Source organism: Lissotriton helveticus, chromosome 6 (assembly GCF_964261635.1).
Source record: "Lissotriton helveticus chromosome 6, aLisHel1.1, whole genome shotgun sequence".
NCBI lineage: Eukaryota > Metazoa > Chordata > Amphibia > Caudata > Salamandridae > Lissotriton > Lissotriton helveticus.
This window is the reverse complement of record NC_136067.1, coordinates 827,711,564-827,730,583: the sequence shown is the minus strand read 5'-3', so window position 1 is coordinate 827,730,583 and position 19,020 is coordinate 827,711,564.

Genomic DNA, 19,020 nt, shown 5'->3' with positions numbered 1-19,020 from the left:
GAGGATACCAGGCACTACTACCAGGGTGTGACCATACATCTCTCGCACATGCCAAGCCTAGGCAATAATCATCTGGAGAACGCCCACAGACATCCTATATCAACCGCTCACTATCAGCTTCTAGTGGGACCGGATCGGCACTTGTTCATTTGACCTTGTGTTGGCCACTAGATAATTTAGATATAGGTCTGACAGGAGCATCTACATGTGTTATTTCTCGAAGCCAGCCATAGACCTAGGGTCATATCAGCCAATTACTCTTATGAACACAGATACAAAAATTTATTCTAAGGTCCTGGCGAATCGACTGAGCCCAGTTATTACGCGAGTTATCTCGCCTAGACAGCGTGGATTTATACCGGGTAGGGGGACCTTGGTTCATGTCAGAAGGGTTATTGTGCTTTTTGATGCCGCTTCAGTTGCAGGAGACCCAATGGAACATATACTGTTAGATGCAGAAAAAGCATTTGATAGCATCTCCTGGGACTTTCTGTGAGCTGTCCTTGAATGGCTAGAGGCCGAAATGGGTTTTATCAAGGCCCTACGTATACTGTATGCCTCGCCCACAGCTAGACTCATTATGATGGGAGGACAAATGAAGGAAGTCAAGGGACCAGGCAGGGTTGTCCATGCTCTCCATTACTGTTTACCTTGAAACCGGTCCCAGGACGCTTGTTTCTGGTCCAGGGAAGACATGGCTTGGCAGTTCGGTCTGGACTGTTCCCATGAGGCACAGGGTCAAGACAGATTTGCATATAGCTGTGTCTGAACTGGGGTGGCGAAGTGAGCTAAAGAACGATGATGGATTCAACCCAGATATGTGACTGGGGGTGTGTGCCTGAAAAGTGTTGGCGCTCCGTCCATCATCTCCTTGTATTTTCTTTGTTTGCCCTAAGTTGGCATGGTATACCCAGATTGGGTCCCTTGTTCCCTTTGCCCCTGGATTCAAGCTAGCCTGGCTGATGAGGGCTGTTAGCCGGAAATCGGTCCCAGGATGCTTGTTTCTAGTCCTTGGAAGGCATGGCTTGGCAGTTCGGTCTGGACTGTTCCCATGAGGCACAGGGTCAAGACTGATTTGCATATAGCTGGGTCTGAACTGGGGTGGTGAAGTCAGCTAAAGAACGATGGTGGATTCAACCCACATCGGTGACTGGGGGTGAGTGCCTGAAAAGTTTCAGCGCTCCGTCCATCATCTCCTTGTGTTTGCTCCATTAATGTTTGCCTGTTACATTGACCCTCTAATACGCAAGATCAAAGCAAATCCAGGTATAAAGCCCATAAGGTATCATGGGTTTGAAACTAAGATTTTAGGCTATGCAGACGGCCTAGCATTCGTCACATTGCTTCTGGAGTTGGCATTATCAGAAATAACGAAAGATACTTTGGCTTTTCGGAAAATCTCAGGATATTTATCCAATCAACATAAAACCCAAATCCCTATTAACGATCATCTCAGATCATTCAATCAGCAACGTATTTAGGGGTAAATATATTACCTAATATAGGACAAATTGTAGAGTTGAATCTAGCCCCATCATGTAGAATGGATCACAGGATTTTTCCGGGCTGAATAACCTCCACTTGACACTAGTTGGCCATTGTAATGTGGTTAAAATGATTTTTCTCCCCAAAGTCCTCTTCCTTTTTAGATCAATAGCTCTGATATTTGAGACAGTATGGTTCAAAAAGTTAGACGGTATGGTTAATAGATTCATATGGGCCTACGGGAAGACAAGCAGGACCCTGAAATTTATGACTCACCCTTGGGAGAGAGCTGGATTGGCTGTTCCGGATTTTGGATTATATCACCTAGCATCAGCCCTGCAATATATGTGTGGACTAGTTGGAGGAAATCCCTTAAATCCTTGGATTAGGGGGAGGGTACCGGATATCTATGAGCTATTGGTAGGGAAAGATGTTATAACCCTTTATCTAAGGTTTACTGAGCCCAATTATTATAAGAAGGTATGGTTTAAGACTCTTTCGGCAGCAGGCCAGGTCTGGGGGATGATAAAGAGAAAGATAGGAATAGGAAGACTAAATTACTACAACCCCTCTTTACGAATCCATCACTACCGATAGTCTTTCATTATAACCCAATGAAGCGGTGGAGGGACTTTGGAGTGGAGATGATTGGGGATTTGGGTGGTATAACTGGAATCAAGTCATTATGGGCCATATGTATCAACAAACCCTTTTGCGATTCCTAAATAGCGATTTTTAAGGAATCGCTATTTAGGAATCGCAAAATGGTATGTATGAAAAAAATCACTATTTTTTAGCGATTCCTTAATCTTCCTTATTTGCGAATTCGCATTTTGCGAATTCGCAATTAAGGAATAATTTCCAATGCATTCCTATGGGCCAGGAGGCCCATAGGAATGATTGCGAAATAATTCTCAAATTGCGAATTCGCACTTTGCTAATCACAATTTGAGAATTATTTCAAGGGTGCAGGGGTGTCTCAAAGACACCCTGCTGCACCCCTGAAATGTACATGTGTGTGCATATGGCGCACATACATGCCCTATGGGCATGTGTGTGCATCACATACCACCTTCAAAAATGCCAAATTGTGCATTTTTTGAAGAATTCGCAAGTTACCATCAACTATAAGTTGGTGGTAATTTGCGAATTCTTAACCATAATTCGCAACCCAAAAATGCTATATACATAGCATTTAAGGAATCGCAAAATTGCGATTCCTTAAATGCTATGGCAAAATAAGGAATCGCAAATCTTTGCTATTCCTTATTTTGTGAATATTTCATACATCCCAAAACATGCAAAAAGGCAGTTTGCGATTCGCAAAAGGCTTGATACATATGGCCCTTACAGAGCTAAAAGATAGATATGGGGTAGACCGGAAAGAATTTTAAAAATATTTACAGATACGTAACTCCCTGGCAAAGAAAACAGGGGATCCAAAAGGGATAACCAAAGACATTATTATGGATGTGCTGAGGGATGAGGAAGGTTGTCCCATTAACCGGATCTATAGCAAGCTGATGGACATGCAACTAGACGATCTAGGGCCATATGTATGAAGCAAATTAGCATTCGCAAAGGCCGAAATTAGCAGAATTTCGGCCTTTGCGAATGCTAATTTGCTAAATGGTATGTATGAAACATTTTGGCAGCAAAATAAGGAATCGCAAAATTCGCCATTCCTTATTTTGCGATTGCACTTAAGGAATCGCAAATTTTGCGATTCCTTAAATGCAATGTATCAAAGAAAAATAAATGCAAAAATGCCCATAAGGAAACGCAAATTACCACCAACTTCCAGTTGGTGGTAAGTTGCAAATTCTTTTCATGAAGCAATTTTTTTAAAATCCAAAGGTGCCATATGACGCTCATACATGTCCTTAGGGCATGTATGTGCGCCATATGCCCACACATGTCATTTTCAGGGGTGCAGCAGGGTGTTCCTGTGACACCCCTGCACCCTTGAAAATATTCGCAATTCGCGATTACCAAATTGCTAATCGCAAATTTCCCCTTCATTCCTGTGGGCCTCCTGGCCCATAGAAATGAATGGGAAATTTGCGATTAGCAATTTGCTCATCACAATTTAGGAATGTTAAGGAATCGCTAAAAAGAAGCTATTTCCTACATACATACCATTTTGCGATTTCTAAATAGCGATTCCTTAAAAATCGCTATTTAGGAATCGCAAAACGGTATGTTGATACATATGGCCCCTAGAGAGGTAGGTGGATAAATGGGATCAAAGGCTCGGGTTAAAGGGTTCCGGCTTCCTCGATTCTTTAGATAAGAAACATACTATACTCTGCTCATCAAAGTTACGGGCGCACCATTTTTAAACGATTTTAGGTTTGTATTACATGCCAGATAAAATAGCAAAGTGAGGCAGATCAGTGGGTATTAGTTACCCTCGCTGCCAAGCCCTCAGGGCAGACGTGATTCACATGTTTTTAACCTGTCCATGGCTCGATACTTTGAAGAAAGATATAGAGCAGGTCTTAGAGTAACTCTGAAGGTGAAATTGATTTTAACCCCAGAATAAATGCTACTGGGGGGTAAGTAGCTCAGGATTAGATGGTGCCCAACCATATTCCATGTTTCTGGCAATGGCAGTGACTAAAATCTGCTTTGCTACGCTGGATCCCGCGGCTCCATCCTTTTCCCAATGGCTCGCCCGGCTCCTCTCCACTTTTAATCTGGAGAAAGGAATTTATAAAAGAAAAGGCCGAAAAAAGCAATCAGATCTCGATTTACACATTCTTCAAAGATATAAATTGCATCTGTTGGCAGTTGTATAAAAAATGTGGACACTGGTCTAAATGGTCAATCGTTCTTCACTCGACCCAATTTCTGCCATGTGACGGCGGTAAGACGCTGTCGCCTAAGGCAGGTGATCCACCCATGTCAAGCGCAGGGAGCAGAGGCTTATCTATTAAAACCAACCCGCCTGAAAATAATCTATAATAATAAAGTGAGAGTATTCACATCCGAAATTAAGAGGAAGGCATACTTCTATGAAATACGAAAGTAGAGACTGATTAAAAATAATGAATCAAATCTGTCAATAACATATGGCACTGTGTGACTGTAACTGAATTTTGTTTTGGATTTACTGTTTTGGAAAACAATAAAAATATTTTCCTCCCCAAAAAAATCTGTCAATTGTATGATGATGGGACCAAAAAATGGTGTGGCAAAGAGATGTTTAGTCAAATGCTCCCAGATGTAAAGATTGGTTATACGTAAGGGTATTGAGTGGAGGGGGGAGGGACAAATGCACCATCACCCAGACCTCAGTTGGTCTGTCTGTCTCACTGTTTGGGTGGAGAAGAGGGAATGGGGGAAAGGGGAGGGGAAGGGCCTCAGAGGAGGAGGAGGGGCCAGGAGAAGGGAAAGTAGACTGAGAAAATGGGGCACAACAGATATCAGGAGATTTCAGGTTAGAGCAGCTATTGCATTTTGGAGAAGTAAGAGTTAGAACAGTGTATTCAATGGAGGGGAGAGGTCTCTCCGGGAGGCAGAAATACGTTCATCATGATTAACTTAAGGATAGCGCCGGTCAATATTTCTGTTTTAAATTACTTTGGTAAACGACGCAAGGTGGCAGAGGCACTCTGAAATTATCTGCCTCCAGGAATCACATATTGTGTACAGAAAAAAGAGTACTAGATCAATTGGGGTATATTGCCTTCCTTCCATTTGGCCATCGTGAGCACTCGCTGTAAACAATAGAATACTTTCACACACACTAGCGCCTTTAATACTAGAACCGTATGTTGCTATATATAGTTTTTTCCGTAGATGTTTGACATCAGCCCACATACGCAATCCTGGGGTAATACGTATAAACATACACGCATTACAGTCCTTTTCTGACTGTAATAAAGATTACAAAAATGACGAAGGGGTAGTCATTTAATTTAAATACTGATTTCTATTTTGAAAGGATATTTATTATAACACCTTTGGGACACAGTTCCACATTTCTCAGCGGGATTTCCGCGGTTCTGTAGTTCATTGAAATTACGACATTCACACGCACCTTATGCACGCTAATGTAAAATCACCGGTGATCCCCAGTATATATATTTTTTTGCCTGACCTGAAGTCAGCTACCCCCACTCCAGTGAAGTGTCTTCTTGGAGGTACTGACTGGAAGACCCTTTGTTTCTTGTCTCTGATTTTGATCCCCGCTGCCAAAACTTGGATTAAGCGGGATTACAAGTAGGCAAGCATAAGCAATGGGTCATCGTTAGCTTTTGCATGAAATAACAGAATACCCAAGCATGGATTAGTGCTTTTAACGTGAGAATGTTTGTTGGCCTTATGAATGAGCATGGTTGAACATGGCATGAGGCAACAGTTAGCACTTTCTGGGTAACTTGACACTGATCGATTGACCCCTCGACCCTAGTCATTCATATATGGCTCATACATGGGGTGTTTCCCTTTTACTAATTTGAGATAAGTTATTACAACACTAGACCAAGATCTACAATTTATTTTTAAGCATAAAACTGACATTGGGACAAGCCGTTTTTCGCTAATTCTGTGTCAGGCTGCTAGGTCCATACTTTGCTTTGATTGTGACGAGAAAGTTTAACCAGTATGCTCAGTTTTTATCTAAAATTGGATTGATATATGGCATATACTATACAGTTACAATTATACATATATATGTCTTTTCCACAAACTGGTGTTGTTGGATTTTTTGATTATCCCACAGAACTGGGCCTCTAATAAACTTGAGCTGGTGCAGAGAGAGGTGAGGCTTACTCCTTGAAATGCAATGGTAAGCTCTTTTGGACATTTTTTCTACCAATTTTTTCAAGGTACAATGACGTTGGAAAGCTATGAGATACAGAGATATTGAATGTTCATTTATTATTTTTTATAGATGCAGTAACACATCATGCTTTTATCGAGGATCAGAATACTGATACAACAGAATCTGTACTGGATGTATGATTTCTTGTGTTTTGCAGTGACAAAGTTTTGTTTAGGTCCTGAAGAAAGCCAGGGAGAATTATCCTAGTGGCTGAAACATGTTGACCGTTGAAACAGTGATTAATTCATAACAGTTTCCTCTCTTTTCACCTTCACACTGTTTTTAGCAGGAAAGCATATTAGCATATTAGAGATTGCTAGGAAAAGTGCTAGAAAGGGTATTATCTCATCTCTGTTGTTTATCCTTTTTAAACCACATTTTCACCTTCTTTAAACTGCACTTTAGAACTACTCTAAATAAAAATATAAAAAGAAAGAGTCCCTTCTGTATTTATTTTTCCTTTTGTGAAAACTGCACAGAAGGATGCAACTCATTCTCTCTGTTCCCCTCAGTGAACAAAGAGGGACGAGAGAGAGTTGTTTGGAATCCCAGATGATGACACTGGGGGGGCACATGACTGTGTATTGATGGGACACCAGCTATCCGGAGGTGGTTCCTGCTAACCCCCTGTTTCTATTTTCTCTGTTTCTCTCTGCTTTCCTTGGTTACCTAATACTAGTCAGCACTTTGGGGTGTTAGTGCCTTTAGACTTGTTTTTTGAGGCACGTTCTTTTAGGTCCACAGATTCCATTATGTTTTGTGATTATCAGAATTAGGGGGTTTGAATACGTTTTGGACTTCAAACTTTCCATTAGACCCTTTTTCCTGTATATTTAATTCCTTCAAAGTGCCAGGAAACAAACCCAGGAACTGGGACAAAAAGGTTACAGCTTTGGGGAGGTCGCTTCAAAAAGGAGGAAGATATTCCTGAGATAGTTTCGTTTGAGATGGTTGATTCTGCTAAGAACAGAGTCCGCGTGAAAGTCTCTTATATCATGATAGCTCTCACCATCATGGGATGCATCGCCATGGTCGTCTCTGGAAAAAAGGCAGTTGGCCGCCATGAGTCTCTAGCTGGAATGAATTTGGAGAAGAAAGCTCGCCTTCGTGAGGAGTCTCACGCAGAAGATGTGGCGAAAGCCGAATGAAGAGCGCAAGGAGTGAATGGACAGTGGGACTGTCAGAGAATCTGGTTTAAAGCCCAGTACTGAAAGGAAGAAAACGTAAAAAAAACTTAGTATTGGCATTTAGATCGTAGTTGACCTTCGTGGTATTGCACAAGGTGTGGTGGGAGGAGAGTGTGAGCTCAGCAGATGCTGTTTCTGAGGCAGTGTTCTCTTTTTAGTGTGAGAGGCAATTGTGTGACAGTAGTTTTCAGAGATGAGCTGGGTTGATTGCCTGTTGTCTTCCCCATTCCACCATGGGATTTCACAGCTGCGCTTTTCTGAGATATTGCTTTTGTATCTGCTGCTTTGGTGGATCACATTTCACAACATCCCCTGTAGCTCTGTTGCCAGCACTGATTTAGGCAAGCATTAGTGCACACAACACTATAAATGCAGCTGCCTTGTGTGCTTTGCTTTCTAGAGTTGGTGGCAGTAGACCTTTATGGAGTGAACTTTCACAAGTGAGGTAGTACTTGTGGTCTTTGCCAAATAAATGATTTGTTTCAGCAGTCAAAACAAAACTCAATTGGGGTATAATCGCATAACTCATACCACACAGGGTAGCTATCAAACAACTGGCTGATAAATATGGGCGTTGGGCTATTGCAGAGTTATTTATTTCTACATTCTGTTTCACTCTGTGTTCAATATAGGGGCCAACGGTGGATGACTCCGTGGTATTCAATTTCCTGAATTTGGAATTAGCAAGGTGGCCAAATCCAATTATAATGTGTAGAGATTTGAACATTAATGGGATTGGTGTGTCGTGGGGTGACAGGCCAGGGTTAAATTCAGGCCAGAAGCCTAGGGTTTATAAGGTCTCACTCATTTGGCTGAGGGGAACGGGCCATTAGATGTATGGAGAAATTTAAAGATGGCAGACTCCAATTCAGGAAGCACCTATTTCTCGGCCCCACATACAACAATCACCCGATTGGATTATTTTTTTGTTTCTCAATGTATAATTAGGAACTGTTGTATTGAAAAATATCCCCATGTAATGTCAGACCACAACCCCCAAGTGCTAGGAATAATGCAGATGGGGGAGAGAGGACACAACAAAATTGGACCTTCAACGGGGGTTGCTAGTGGATGAGGGCTACATTACACACATGAAGAAATGGATAGAAGCCTTCTTGGGAAGTAACAGAGGTAGTGCCCGAATTGGTATGGACTGGGACGCCTTCAAGGCAAACATTCGAGGGGAGAAACTGAGCTTTAGTTTACACTGTACTAAAAAGCAGCAACAGCACCTAACTGATCTGTATAAAAAATTAAGGGTAATGTAATAAGAATTAGGTGGGGGGATAGAGGCTGGAAAGGCTATAGAGTGTATAACAGGTAGGCTTGCCCTAGCGGCAATAGGTGACATAGCTATAACACAGGTCACTGAGAAATATATGACTCGACGGGAGGAATGCTACGAGTTTAGTGAACGGGTAGGACGCATATTAGGAATGGGTACTAGACAGAAAAATGTGTGTAGCGAGATAACAGCAATTCAGAATGAGAAAGAGAACCTGGTTACTACAGCTCCGAGAATCCGAGAGGAATTCCATAGGTTCTATATGAAATTATGTGATTCCGAGAGGAATGGTGAGGAAAGTGCAATTAGGAAATACCTAGTTTCTGATTGTGAGGAGAAATTCTCCATGGAGGACTGAGAAGCCATGGAAGCCTCAGTGAACTGCCGCAGGCCCGGCCCAAATTCCGCTTGAGTTTTATAAGGTTTTTGGTCATCTCTTGGGGGACGATTTTTCCACTATCGTCTACCAGGTACAGATGGGGGAGCCTTACCAGGAGTCCTGGGCTTAGGCCAGTATCATTTTATTCTTGAAGAAAGGGATGCCAGCCATATATGCCATTTTCGATCGATATAAGGAACAAGATGTAACAACGGCGTTTCAAGTTTGCACACAGTATCATACAGAGGATACCAGGTGCTACTACCAGGGTGTGACCATACATCTCTCTCAGATGCCAAGCCTAGGCCTTAATCATCTGGAGAAGGCCCGCAGACATCCTATATCAACCGCTCACTATCAGCTTCCAGCGGGACCGGAGCAGCACTTGTTCATTTGACCGGGCTCATAATTCCACATGTGATGATTTTTCACACCAAGAATATGCAACAGTAATATCCAGGCCATTATTTGGCATTGATGAGATTCCCCCCTATTCCACTCACCTTAAAGTAGTCCAGAAGAGTGGTCCTGATGAGTGTGGTAGCTATTTAATCTTAGCGAAACGTGCATTGACCTATTTGCCGGGAACACCCACAAGACAACACCTAAGCGGTTGAAAATGTTGATTTACTCAGCCCACTATCTCAGTTATTGATGAATACTAGTATAACATTAAGGGTTCCTTGTACATATTTTTTGTATCTTTTTGTTCTGTGAAAATTTTGAGATGGGTGTGAGTGCACATTAAAAATAAAAATAAAAAGATGAATAAAAAGTATAATATATATTTTTGAACATTTCAGCTTTGTTAGATAGATTTCTGGGGAATTGCCCGATCTTAGCATTGTGTTGGCCACTAGATAAATTAGATATAGGTCTGACAGGAGCATCTACATTTGTTATTTCTCGAAGCCGGCCATAGACCCAGGGTCATATCGGCCAATTACTCTTATGAACACGGATGCAAAAATATATTCTAAGGTCCTGGGGAATCGACTGAACCCAGTTATTGGGCGAGTTATCTCGCCTAGACAGCATGGATTCATACCGGGTAGGGGGACCACATATCATGTCAGAAGGGTTAATTTGGTTTTTGATGCCGCTTCAGTTGCAGGAGACCATATGGCACGTATACTGTTAGATGCAGAAAAAAGCATTTGATTGGGTCTCCTGGGACATTCTGTGGGCTGTTCTTGAATGGCTAGGGGCCGCAATGGGTTTTATCAAGGCCCTACGTATACTGTATGCCTTGCCCACTGTTAGACTCATTATGATGGGAGGACAAACGGAGGAATTCAAGGGACCAGGCAGGGTTGCCCATGCTCTCCATTACTGTTTACCTCGAAACCGGTCCCAGGATGCTTGTTTCTGGTCCAGGGAAGACATGACTTGGCAGTTCAGTCTAGACTGTTCCCATGAGGCACAGGGTCAAGACTGATTTACATATAGCTGTGTCTGAACTGGGGTGACGAAGTGATCTAAAGAACGATGAGGAATTCAACCCACATCTGTGACTGGGGGTGAGTGCCGGAAAAGTTTCAGTGCTCCGTCCATCATCTCCTTGTGTTTGATCTATTACTGTTTGCCTGTTACATTGACCCTCTAATACACAAAGCCAATCCAGGTATGAAGCCCATAAGCTTTCATGGGTTTGAAACTAAGATTATAGGCTATGAAGATGACCTAGCGTTCGTCACATTGCTTCTGGAGTTGGCATTAGCGAAAATAACGAAAGATACTCTGGCTTTTCGGAAAATCTCAGGGTATTTATCCAACCAACATAAAACCCAATTCCTAATTAACGATCATCTTGGACTGAATTACCCTTGGGTCATTCAATCGGCAACGTATTTAGGGGTAAATATATCACCTAATATAGGGCAAATTGTAGAGTTGAATCTAGCCCCGTCATGTAGAATGGATCACAGGATTTTTGCCGGGCTGAATAACCTCCACTTGTCACTGGTTGGCCATTGTAATGTGGTTAAAATGATTTTTCTACCCAAAGTCCTCTTCCTTTTTAGATCAATACATCTGATATTTGAGACAGTATGGTTAAAAAAGTTAGAGGGTATGGTTAATAGATTTATATGGGCCTACGGGAAGACAAGCAGGATCTGAAATTTATGACTCTCCCTAGGGAGAGAGCTGGATTGCCTGTTGCGGATTTTGGATTATACCACCTAGTATCATCCCTGCAATATATGTGTGGACTAGTTGGGGGGATATCCCTTAAATCCTTGGAATCGGGGGAGGGTACTGGATATCTATGAGCTATTGGTAGGGAAAGATGCTAAAAACCTTTATCTAAGATTTACTGAGCCCAGTTATTATAAGAATTTAAGGATTAAGACTCTTTCGGCAGCAGGCCAGGTCTGGGGACTGATAAAGAGAAAGATAGGAATAGGAAGGCTAAATCACTACACCCCCTCTTTACGAATCCATCACTGCCCATTGTCTTTCATGATAACCCAATTAAGAGGTGGAGGGACTTAGAGGTGGAGATGATTGGGGATTCGGGTGGTATAACTGAAATCAAGTCATTTACAAAGATAAAAGATAGATATGGGGTAGACAGGAAATATTGTTTGAAATATCTACAGATACTTAGATCCCTGGTGAAGAAAACAGAGGGTCTAAAAGGGATAACCAAAGACATTATTATGGAAGGGCTGAGGGATGGAGAAGATTGTACCATTAGCCGGATCTATAGCGAGCTGATGGCCATACAACCAGACGATCTAGAGATGTAGGTGGATAAATAGGATCAAAGGCTCGGTTTCTTTAGATAAGAAAGATACTATACTCTGCTCATCAAATTTATGGGCGCACCATTTTAAAACGATTTTAGATTTGTATTACATGCCAGATAAAACAGCAAAGTGGGGCAGATCAGTGGGTATTAGTTACCCTCGCTGCCAAGCCCTCAGGGCAGACATGGTTCACGTTTTTCAACCTGTCCATGGCTCGATACTTTGAAGAAAGATATGGAGCAGTTCTTAGAGCTAACTCAGAAGGTGAAAGTAGTTTTAACCCCAGAATTAATGCTACTGGGGGTAAGTAGCTCAGGATTAGATGGTGCATAACCATATTTCATGTTTCTGGCAATGGCAGTGACTAAAATCTGCATTGCTACAGCTTGGCTGGATCCCGCGGCTCCATCCTTTTCCCAATGGCTCGTCTGGCTCCTCTCCACTTTTAATCTGGAGACAGGAATTCATAAAAGAAAAGGCGGAAAGGCCCAAAAACTGGGGGAAACTATCTGGGTCCCAGTCTATCAGTGGAAGGTGGAGATAGGGGGAACCTGAGGTAATAATGAATTGATATACTGTATATGAAAGTAATGCTGCTTTGTTTAAAGTATATAGGCTTTTAGCCCAATGTTTTTATCTCCATGAACTCTCTCTGTGAAATTGTCTATGTATGAATTTATTTATCTGCCCTGCCCAAAAAAATCTTTAATAAACATATATATAAAAAAAAAAACTGACATGGAACTAAAAAAACACAGATCAAGAATTCCCCACACTTATGGTGTGTGATTCTTTCTTCTGTGTTCAGTAATACAATGAATTTCTTCACTACTGGGGTCAGAATTAATTTAAAGATTCAAACGGTTGCACAATAAAGCATAAATTGCTCTGGGAGCAAGTGGTGGAGCTGAAAAAGGGCTTATACCTGGCTCACTTGATTCATATGCGGAGTCATCAATGTGTTGGCATGCACGGTGAATGGAATTCATTGGCTGATGAAGCTGCACACTGCTGCAATCACTCATTCTAGCACAAGAATAGACGGACAGATAATGGTAGCTCCCATCGCTTCACGAAAAAACAGCACAGCCTTGCCAAAAGGTTTTCTACTCAAGTACTCCTACAAGTTAGATCCACAAAATATACTGTATACTCAAATTCCAGGGGTGGGGGATAGAGTAATACCAAGCATGGATCGCAGATTTGTTTTAATACTAGCTGCACACGAGAGTCTGGGTTCAGCACACGCAGGTATCACTGCGACTTTTTAATTGCTGAAACAACATTATGGGTGGCCAGGTCTTACCAAAGAAACCAAGGGCTTTGTCCTTAAATGCAACATATGTCAGCAGATGAAGGGTTTCACTGTGGCATGTCCTACACAGACACCATTACTGATATCAGACAGAATTCTTGCAGGTGTCTATTTGGACCACTGCTGCCCCTTAATATCTGACGGAGCTTACAAGTCCATCATGGTGGCAGTGGATTCATGCTCTAGATTACTGTGGGTTTGGCCTCAGCGCTCGGCTGATGCCCAAATTGTTATTAAGAATTTGCGAGTCTTCATAGGGACATACGCAATTTGCACATTACATTCCGACCATGTTTAGCTCTCGGACTTACAAGGAAGCCATAGGAAATTTGGGTGTAGCATTGCGGTAATCCTCTCCATATCATCCCGAGGGAAATTCGATAGTGGAAAAGAAAAACCAGGACTTAAAGCAATCCTTTACAGCAAGGGTATTAGGCTTGGTAGCAGTTGGGTCAATCACCTATATGAGGTCCAGATGGCACTTAATAACATGCCAAGAAGCTTTCTGGGAGCCGTACTTTATACGAGGTCCTGTTTGGGATGAGAATGTGGGCACCCGAGCCTTGAGTGTGGCAGCACAGTGACGGATGGAAAAGCATTTGACATCAATGATCATTAAGCTGTTTTACAGGAACTCAATGTATTCCGGGCACTACAAAGCAACATCCAAGTAAAACGCACCGCCACTGTGGAAGTTAAAGCTGTTCCTGCAAGACCAGCCTGGGTCCCAAAGATCGGGGACCTGGTCAGAGAAAATATTGTGCACAAAATAGAATTTGGGCCATCTTACAGAGCGCCTGTACCTGCCTGGCTGTCGAAGGAACAATAACAGCACTTCCTCTGCCTCTTACCGGCAAAAAAGAAAAGAGATTCCTCTCCATTGATCTGATTAAACCACACTATTTGGCCAATACTGAATAGGAGGCTCCTGGATAGCCACCAATCTCCTCTCTCTGCCATACAGGAAGTTCAGACAGAAAGACTAACAACGTTTGAAGATTCTACTCTACAAAGTAACGGAGTTGCCAACAATGAAATGGAACTCATGCCTATTGAAATTGAAGAACAACAAAAATGCAAATAAAACACAGATCTCAATTCAGCCTAACACCGATATACCTGTTAACATAGCTCACAACGAGTCATCTGCCAGTTGAACAAAACTTGCTGAGCTACTAAAGATAGATCGAACTGCGTCTGGCTACTTCATCGATTTTTATACCACTTCTGTTTCCCGCAAAGAACAACTATTTAAAATCTACCTTTGGCTGAAAAAGACTTACTTTGTTTCTCCCTGGCTACAGCTCTGGAAAGCAATTGGTCTACTGCTCCTATGCCGCTGGATAGGTTTACTGACTGTCTTTTTCCTGCACCTGAATGGACATTATCTCTCAGAACGCTCCACAGTACAACATGTGAACTTGGTCCTGAAACCACATATGTCATTTCATCGTGAAAGAAGAGACCTGTCCTTTGTGAACATTACAGCAAAGTTGAATCCTGAGGGAATAGTATGGGATAGGGTTTCATATGATATATTTGGTCCCACTGAACTTTTTAAAAAAAACAGATGTATTCAAAATTTCTCTGAATGATATCCTCACCTCCAGTACATTCTCTGATGATTGAGATGTTAAAACTGTGAAGAGCATGCTGTCTGATTTAGAACAATGTGCTGCTTTTTCAAAAAACAAAGTGTATGATGAAACATAAGATCTTGATGCCATGTATTGTTACCAACACAATGGTCATCATTTCTTTCACAAAACAAGTATTCCACGTAATGTTTTTACTTACCATCATTGGCAACATTGCCCAACACCACCGAAAGGTAGTCCACAAACGTTTGCACAAATGTTTGCTTATTTTTCTGTGTTTAACACTTCAGACCTACCTCATATTATTATTAGGTTGCACCTACATCTGCGAAGAAAATATGCTCACAAACATAAAACAGATATACTCTGCTTCCTTTATTTCCCAGCTGTCTTTACAGGGTTTCGACTTTTGGAGGGACACCATAGACACAAAATCTGTCTGGGGGACTAAGGATTGGGAAGTTCAGTGCACTGAGGCATTATATAGAGCATGAATACACAAGTGACTGAGACTTAGAAGATACTAAGTGAAGTGAAGTGGCTGGCATCTCACAAAAAGTGGAGGACTGTCTTCACACACCACCAGGTGTCATGCTTCATCATTGGCAGTCCTCGCTCTCTAAAAACTTAGTTTGATAGAGAGCGAGCCTACACCTGGAGACAGGGAGGCACTTCAAAACTAAGGGGTTGATTAGGCTCACGGATTTTCAGCATCCTCCAGGCCGGCGGAAGCCACCACCGGCCCGGAGGATGCGGAAAATCCGCTGCGGACCCACCAAAGACACACCGCCACATTAGGATGGCTGGTGGGTCTTGGTTTCAGTCTGCCGCTTTTCCGCCGCGGTCGGCTTACAACTGGGGCGGAAAAGCTCTAATATGGTGGCGGTGTCTCTAAGACACCGCCAGACATATTAGGATGGCATAAAAGAGATGCTTTTCTGCGGCGGGTTCTCCGCCGTGGAAAAGCATACGGATCTTCACTCTGGGGGCCCCTTGCGGGCCCCCTGGGTGAAGGGAGGTGGGAGGGTGCACATGGGGGGTACCTATGGTACCCCCCTGCATTTACATGCAGAAAGCGGCAGGCACCGCACGGTGCCTGCCGCTTTGTGCATGTAAATGCAATGCATGTGTTTTTAACATTGCGGCGGGTGCAGCTTGAAGCCGCACCCGCCGCAATGTTAAAAATAGAGGATGTGACCGCCAGGGTGGCGGTCACATCCTAATTGCACAGGAGGGAACGCCACAGCACATGCGGACATTCTATCCTACTCAGGGCTCGCGGACGGACGCAAGTCCGTCCGCGATCGTAATGGGCCCCTATGTGTGGGCCCGTGATATTGAGTGATAGTCTAACAATCAGTATAATTGTCAAAATACATTTATTCTAATAGGCAATTATATGATATTAAAAATGAAAGACGGTGAAAAAGGGGAATTATTACTGTGGTGATTAAAGTTGTCAACATGTTTCTGCCCTTATGGCCGAAAGGGTCTGCGGCTCCGATCTTACCAAAGCATTAGCATATGGTTACCACTGGGTAGGTTGACCTGTGTCACACTCTATCTGAGGGTTTCCTTAAACCTGTAAACATAATGAAAAAGAGATTGCCATCAAAGACATTCAGTCAACGCAAGGTAAGAAATGCAGTGAGAAATTGCCCCACATGCATCACATATACATATAGTGGCTATTTGTGTGAAACACGTGTCACTGCAAACGTAAGACACACACAGTTTATCTTGCACATGAGTGTGAGACCAGCTCATAGCCTTACCCTAATCAAGCTTCCTACGCACCCTATGGGAGGAGGGTGAAAGAGAGACCCCTGTAGTCAAACTCTGGAAAAAAATAGAATTAGAAACACACATCAAGTCGTCTTCTATCACCCAAAAATGTCCTTATGGGAAATGGTAAAGTTTTGCACGAGTACGCATCCACACCACCATTCGGGCTCTTACCACATCAAGGTGCATCTCTCTCCGTGATCCTAGTTGTGTTCACTCCTCTTCCCTGTTGCGGGATGAAGAGCTTGAAATTCAGGCTTTAAATAGTATCCTTAATGAGTAAAATGAGTATAATAGTAGCACATGCGATTGTAATTGTTTTTAAAAAAAAGGGTTTCCGGTGTAAGGAAAACCTCTTGTATTCTAGCGAACATGTGCCTGATCTTCGCATCAGGAGCAAAGGGGGGAAATTAGGAGAAGCAGCAGGAAGCCCTAATTGAGGCCTGTCTACGGAACACCTGTGATTCCCCGGTGTCCCATCGGAGGCTGCCTGGGCTTGCCTGTACCTCGCGTCAGCTGAGGACACAGGGAGTGTGTTGCTCGAAAGTGCACGTGCAAGCTCAGCAGTCCCGAATGGGGTTGGCTGTGATCCACGTATTGTTTAAATGTGCCACATGCGCCCGTTTGTGAACCATAAATTTCTACAGAGAAAAGAGTCCCGGTTTACGAATTCTGGTCAGTTATGTGTAACCAGAAAAGATGGGACATGAAATTTGAATCCCAGATGGAAATAACCCCATATTAAGCAGGGACATGTTTGGAAAAGGAATCCTGACCTACATTTAGAAGTATTGAAAATGCTGAGTAGTGCACCGTACAGTTCGTTTATTGAAGGGTGTTAAGTAACCCTCATGTGCGCGTGCTCATGTACGATGGGTACAGGCCTCAGAGGGATACCAACAGATGGAGCAGGTAGATCGTTTCCCTTGTATGTGCGCCACCCAGCTGTGTAATATTTAACAATGCACGTATGTTTATCATTTAATTACTTCCCAATACGAAGCCTTGGGATGTCATCAATCAGTCCAATATCCCACGTCCAGAGACGATATACCCATTGTTGTTCTCTGGTGTGGAGTATTTTCTGGATATTCGGACTCGTTCTCTTAATGACATCAAGCACTATCCATCTCAGATCTACATCTCTATGGTAGTTTTCCAGGTAATGTCGTGTCAGTTTGGTATTCGTTTTTCCGCACCTGATGGTGCTCCTGTGTTCGTTTATGCGCATTTTAATCTTCATAGTGGTCATACCTGCATACATTAAATTGCAGCGGCATGTAATCAAGTAAATAGCACACTCGCTGTTGCACTTGCTGAAGTGTTTTTTAGTACCCAAGGTTTGTTGGTTTTTATGTCTACCTCCTTAGTTTCACTGGTGAAGGTACATGCCACACATCCGCCACAGGGATAATGACCTACTTGTCTTTGGTTGCCCTATAGTCTGGTTTCATGGTGGTAGTATTTTGGCATGGACCAGCTCGTCCCGTATGTTTCGGTTCTGCTTGAATGCAAAAAGTGGCATGCCCAGTGTTTTTTGCCCCATTGAGGATGTGCCAATGTTTCCGTACGATGTTCTGTGCTTCATTAGATATTGGGGTGTGTGTGGTGACACACACTACTCTTCCATTCTTCTTCTTCTCTTGGTTCTCAAGTAGTGCCTCCCGGTTGTTATTCTTGCCTCTTTTTCCTACCTTTTTGATCATTTTCCTTCTGTAATGACGTGTTGCCAGTTTGTTCTCCAGTGTCTCAGCTCGTCTTTATAGGTTTCAATGGTTGACCAGCTCCTCTGGATCCTCAGGGTCTGGCCCACCGGGAGGTTTTGTCGGAGTGACATCGGATGGAAGCTTTCGAAAAGGAGGAGACTATTCCTAGCGGTGCTTTTGTTGTGAACCTTAGTTTTGATTCCGTGTTGGGTCATGGTTATTACTAGATCCAGAAAAACTGCCGTTTCCTTACTGATCAAGTATGTAAATTTCAGATGTTCGTCTCTGCTATGAACCCATCAACAAAGTCCTCGGTTTGCTCTTCACTGCCATTCCAGATGATAATGACATCGTCTATGTACCGTCGCCAGATTTTCAGTTCTGTCACATAGGGGTTTTCCTAATGGAAGATATGACCTTCTTCGAATTGGTGTACATAGAGGCACACCATGCTGAGAGCAAATGTGCTCCCCGGAGAAGTATCTCTGATCTGGTGGTATATTGTGTCCACATATTCGAAGAAGTTTTCCGTAAGTGCAATTCCGCGCACTCCAGGATGAAATGTCTTAGTGTCATATAACCCCAATATTTCTCAAGTAGAATGTGTTCCACCACACTTAAAGTGCATGTCTGGGGTATGCTGGTTTACAAGGCCTCAATATCCATTGTGATAATCAGGTCGATCTCCATGTCTCT